Source organism: Heteronotia binoei, chromosome 2, assembly GCF_032191835.1.
Source record: "Heteronotia binoei isolate CCM8104 ecotype False Entrance Well chromosome 2, APGP_CSIRO_Hbin_v1, whole genome shotgun sequence".
In the NCBI taxonomy this organism is placed as follows: Eukaryota; Metazoa; Chordata; class Lepidosauria; order Squamata; family Gekkonidae; genus Heteronotia; species Heteronotia binoei.
Window position 1 is genome coordinate 37,567,329 of NC_083224.1, and position 6,559 is coordinate 37,573,887.

A 6,559-nucleotide genomic window follows, 5' to 3' on the forward strand; every position below is an offset into this window, starting at 1 on the left:
ACAACCAGAGATGGGAAGATACCCTCCTTCTCAGAGGACTTTGATAAACAAACCAAGTCACAGGAGAAAGCAAAAAGTCCCCCACAAAGTCACTTGATAATTGGGCAGACCATAAATGTGTGGGAAAACAAGCACTGGAGTCTTCTGAAAGGAAGCCTGTGGGCATCCTTGTGCCGCAAAGAAGAATTTCTAGAATGTAGATGGGGAAATCCTGGAGGGACAATGCTAGTTTTTAAATGTCAGTTCTTCTAACAGCAGTAGTTCTCCGGGGTCTCAGGTGAGATCTTTCATATCTGTCCTTTTAGCTGGAGATGCTAGGAATGGAACCTGGGACTCTATATGCAAAACAGATACTCTACCACTGAGCCATGCCCCTTTCATGTAGTTCTGTGTTCTCCTACAGAAATGTATACATTTAAAATATTTATAAGCTATATTAAGCTCCCTTCTGTACATTTGTGCGTCCATGGCCCAGAATTAGTTATAATTACAGAATGAGAAGCAACGAGAAAAATACAATAATCAACAAAGGCTGGGGAAGATAAAGTTGTCTGCCTAGCACCAAAAAGGCAACAGAGTTAGTGTCCTAGGACTATTTATGAAAAAATACTCTGTAAATGGGGTGCCACCACAAAAAAAGACCATCATCTCTGGTAACTTTCCAACTTCTGAAGGCAGGGCCACCCAAAGCAGAGCCTCTGAAGCTGATCTTGAAGGATAGCTAGGTGTGCGCTGTGGGCACCGCCACACACCATTCCCATTTCTTGATACTTTCATCATTCCCTAATATGGCAGAAAAACCATAAAGTTTTCGTGAAATCCTAGAGCATTGCACTGGGGCACTGATGTCACTTCTGGGTTTGTGCCACAAGTGACATTGTGGTATTGCGACAACACCTATTTTGCATGTCCCCTGTCCCTACAAATCCTGTCCATTGCCAGTGTTCAGCTGGTGATGTTGCATAGTAAAGATGCATGGTTCCCAGGTTTCCTTCTCTGCCCAGCCCTTGCTTGTGCCCTCCTTCCCTGCCACCCTCCACTTGCCTGTGTGTCCTGTCCCTGCCAGTTTGTGAGACCTCCCACCACTCATGGTTACAGCCATCTGTGCCACCTGTAGCCCTTTCCTTATGCATGCAATGCAGTGCATGCAGCTGGGAGCACAGGTGGTGGAGTGATAGCAAAGGAGGAGGTGCTGGATCAATAGCTGTGGGCCCTGCCAGAAGTTCTGAACCCCAGCAGCTGTTCTATCTCAGGGCGAGCTGTCACCGGCCCTGTAAAGAAGGGACTGTCTGGTGCCCCTGCTCCATTCTCCAATGCTTCTCCTCATTTCATTGTCCTTATGAACCCTTTTGTTGTTGCTGCCTCTTGCTCAGAATCAGCTGCCAACAGCTGAAAGTACTCTGTTGCAAAGAAAACTTCGTAAGAACAATCCCCTTCTCCCCTGGTGCTTATCGTTTAGTAGATTGTGTGATCGCTGTGTTGTTAACATGTCCCATATGTGCAGTTAATGTACGCAAGGATCAGAGATCTGTCAAGTTAGTTAGAGCTTGCCTGTTTTAACTCTGCAGTCAGGGGTTAAATTATTGCACAGTCCATGAGCTAAGGTGGATGTGCTTCTTGGTAATAAATGCAGAGTCAGCATGGTGTGATGGTTAAAGGCAATGGACTGTAATCTGGTGAGCTGGAGCTCCTCCTCCACCTGAAGCCTGCTGGGTGACCTTGGACCAGTCACAGTTCTCTCAGAACTCTCCCAGCACAACTTACCTCACAAGGTGCCTGTTGTGAGGAGAGGAGGGGAAGGTGATTATAAGCCATTTTGAGACTCCTTAAGGTAGAAAAAAGTGGGATATAAAAACCAAGTCCTTCTCCTTCTCTCTTGGGACCAGGGCTGGCCCTAGACTGTCTGGCACCCTAAGCAAGGCTACCCCGCCCCCCCTCCCCTGCACTGATAACATCACCAGCTTTTGATGACACAGTCTGTGAAGTGGAACATTTTCTTATTTAAAACATAACCTTTTGTGGGGTTCAGTATTTATTTATTAAAATATTTTTGCCCCTTTTTGATATACATGCTTCCGAAACAACTTGTATCATAATAAAACCTCTATTACAAAATGCATTACAAAATATAAAATACTTTATAAATCTAATCAAACAATATCAAAACCACAGTAGAGCTGACTCAAAACATATCCATTTAATTATACGAATGCAATGCTATATTCTCATGAGATGTTTGCAGTCTGCTCCAGAATATCTGTATTATCCTGCTGTGTTTTTAGTCCCACACACAATCTCTGTTGAAGTTTCTCTAGCAGTCTTCCCAGGTAAGGCTCCATTCATGTTTGCAGACTGCCGATTGCTTAGAGTTGTATGCAGATCCTCATCTGCTTTGATATAGTTGCATAAACACTATGTGAGAATTCACTTTGGAGGAAATCACTTGGTCAGCATCCCTAATTAGTTATTTGGTTTTGCGCTCACTGCAGATTAGTTGTGCATACACATGTGATAATGCCCTTGACTTCAGCAAAAAATTATCCACATCTTTCTGGGAACTGGAAAGAAAAGGAGGGCTAATTCTCATCGTGATAAATATAGGGACGAAATTACCTGGCTAGACACAAGGAGAAGGCGTTTAGTGCAGAGTCATGGCTTCATTGGAATTTTTTTGGGGAAGTAGATGACATGTGAGACTGCATATTCCTGGGCTAACACACTGAAATTGCTGAGACCATCAGTAAACAATGGCTGAGACTGCAATGGCTGAGACCATCAGTAAACAAGAATGTGGTTTTATTTTTGTCATCTATTTGGACTTTGGTAGTGGAAAGTGTTACTGAGTCACAGCTGACTTATGGTAACCCCATAGAGTTTTTAAGACAAAAGATACTCAGAGGTGGTTTGCCATTGCCGGTTGCCTCCGTTATTATGATCCTGGCATTCCTTGGTGGTCTCCCTTCCAAATACTTGCCAGGACCAAACCTGAGGTGGTGGTAGTGGGCACCCTGGGTAGCAGTGATCAGTGATTTTGGAATTTACAGTCTTGGGGAAGGGAAAAACTATGTAGTCAGATGTATAGGCTGGACTTCAGAAAAGCAAATTTTCACAGACTTAGAATTATGTTGGGTAAAATCCCATGGTAAGAAATACTTAAGGAGAAGGGAGTTCAAAAGACTTATTTAGGAAATGGAAGGAGGGTCTTATAACCAGGGCTTCTTTTTGTAGCAGGAACTCCTTTGCATATTAGGCCACACACCCCTGAGGTAGCCAATCCTCCAAAAGCTTACAGTAGGCCCTGTACTAAAACCCCTGTAAGCTCTTGAAGGATTGGCTACATCAGGGGTGTGTGGCCTAATATGCAAAGGAGTTGCTGCTATGACCCTCCCCACTGCATAACCAAGGATTAATATAAACAGATAACCAGTGCTTATAGAGAAAGAGTTAAGAAAACTAAAGCTCAGTTTGAGCTTAGGCTAGTGAGAGATACAAAAAGACCCAAACACGCACACAAAAGGGTTCTTTTCTTATTTTCAAAGTAAGAAAAACAACATGGACAGGGTAAGCCCATTGTGAGGACAGGAAAGTGAAATCATAACAGGTGATGAAGAAAAGGAAGAACTGCTCAATTCTTAATTCCTTTCAGTCTTCTCTTGTGAGGGAAATGATTCTCAATACGGCAAAAATGGAACATATGATGAGGGAAGGGAGTTGCATCAGGTAGTACATAAACACCTAGCTTCTTTAAATGCAACTAAGTCCTCCGGGCCAGATGAACTGCATCCAAAAGTACTAAAAAAACTTGAAGATGTAATTTTTGAGCCTCTGGACATTATTTTTGAGAATTCTTGGAAGACAGATGAGGTGCCAGAAGACTGGAGGTGGGCATGTGCTGTCCCCATATCCAAGAAGGGGGAAAAGATGGTTGAGAGGTGATATGAAAACCACCTTCAAGTACTTGAAGGGCTGTCATATAGAGGATGGTGCAGAATCGTGTTCTGTTGCTCCAGAAGGTCAGACCAGAACCAATGGGTTGAAATTAAATCAAAAGAGTTTCTGGCTAAACATTAGGAAGAACTTCCTGGCAATTAGAGTGGTTCCTCAGTGGAGACTAGATGGCTATCTGACAGCCATGCTGATTCTGCAAATTAGGCAGATCATGAGAAGGAGGGGAGGAAGGGTGTGTGGGGGGAGGTATTTGTGAAGTTCCTGCATTGTGCAGGGGATTGGACTATATGATCCTGGAGGTCCCATCCAACTCTATGATTCTATGCTCAGCCTCCAAGATCTGACAGGACTGGACTAGAGTTGGCTTTGTTGCTTTAAAAACCATTTAGTGTAAGAAAAAAAACAAACCCTGAACATAGAGTATGTTTTCAAGTTCTTTCTTTTTGTCTTGATTGGTTGATAGAAAATTTGGAAATGAAAGAATGTTCTGCCTTAAATTACATCAACTTCCATCCAGGCCCATTCCCTGATGTTGCTTCTCCAGCAGAAATATTCAGTAGGCCTGTAAGACAGAACTGTTTAAACTCGCTTTTAACGGTTAAGGGGAGGTGGCACTGAGAATCTCACTGAACTAATAGAACTGAAACCAGAAACAGCGGAATACTCAGAATATCAATGTGCATCTTGGACTTTAATGACTGTAAAATGTTTGGAAATGATTTTATTACATATTCTGTTTTTAATATTTGATGTTTATTTTTAACTGTTGTTGGCCACCCTGAGTCCACCAGGGGAGGATGGGATATAAATTTGATAAAATAAATAAAATGAATGCTGCCTCTGAACATGGAGGTTCTTATCCCCCACTGTGGTTGATATTGATGGACTTATTCTCCATGGACCTGAGTAACTGAAATTTACAAACTTATGCATGGGATACAGAAAGTAGATAAAAGAAAGTTGCTTCCTCCACTTCCTGCAGCAGTGAATTCTATGTGTTAATTACTCTTTGGGTGAAGAATTACTTCCTTTTATCTGTTCTAATCCTACTGCTCATTAATTTCATTGAGTGCCCACAAATTCTTGTATTCAGGGCTTTTTTGGTAGAAAAAGCCCAGCAGGAACTCATTTGCACATTAGGCCACACCCTCTGACATCACCAATGTTTCACATGGGGCTTTTTGTAGAAAAAGCCCAGCATGAACTTATTTGCATATTAGGGCACACCCCTTGACACCAAACCAGCCAGAACTGCGTTCCTGCTAAAAAAAAAAAGCCTTGCTTGTATTGTGAGAAAGGGAGGGAAGTACTTCTTTCTCTACTTTCTCTATCGCATGCATAATTTTGCAAACCTCTGTCATGTCACATCTCAATTGCCATTTCTTCAAGCTAAAAAGTCCTAGCATTTTTAACCTGTCTTCAAAAGGAAGATGTTCCATCCCCTTAATCATTTTATTGTCCTTTTCGGCACGTTTTCCAAAGCTATAATATCTTTTTTAAAGGTTTAGTGACCAGAATTGCACACAGTATTCCAAATGAGGCTACACCATTGATTTATACAGGGGCATTATGATACTGGCTGATTTGTTTTTAGTCCCCTTCCTAATAATCCCCAGCACAGCATTTGCTTTTTTATTATTATTATTGCAGTCACACACTGAGTTGACATCTTCAGTGAGTTATCTACCATGACTCCAAGATCTCTCTCCTGGTCAGTTCCCAGCAGTTGGGATACCATCAACATTTATATTTATAGTTAGGACTTTTGACTCCAATGTAGATTACTATGCACTTGCCTGCATTGAACCTGATTTGCCATGTTGACACCCACTTTCCCAGCCTCAACAGATCCCTCTGGAGCTTCTCACACACTCTTCACTGATTCTCACTGCCCAGAACAACTTAGTGTTATCTGCAAACTTAGCCACTTCACTGCTTACTCTCAACTCCAAATTGTTAATAAACAAGTTTAAAAGCACCCGTCCTAGTACAGAGCCATGTGTTACTCCACTGTTTACCACCTTCCACTGTGAAAACTGTCCATTTATATTCACTCTGTTTCCTGTTAATTAACTAACTTTTAGTCCACAAGAGGACTTGTCCTCTTATCCTGTGACTGCTGAATTCATTTAGGAGCCTCAGCTTTCTAGAAGTCTATGTTAACAATATCTACTGAGTCACTCTTGTCCACATGTTTGTTCACCCACACAAAAAAACTCTAAAAGGTTAGTGAGACAAGTTCTTTCCTTACAGAATCCATGCTGATTCTTTCTCGGTAGCTTTTGTTCATCAGACAGCCTACTAATTCTATCTTTGATAATGGATTCCACCAATTTAGCCGGCATCAACATTACTGGCCTGTAATTTCCTGGATCTCCTCTGGAAACTTCTTTAAACCTTCCAGTCCTTGGAAATGGAGGCAGATTTTAGTGATAGTCTGCATATTTTTGTCAGGAGATCCACACATTCATATTTTATTTCAGAACTCTTGGATGTATGCCACCCAGGCCTGGTGATTTTTCAGTTTTTAATTTGTCCATCAGTCGTAGGACCTCCTCTTTTCTCGCCTCAATCCAACTCAGGTCTCTTAATACCCCTCCTGAAATAGGTG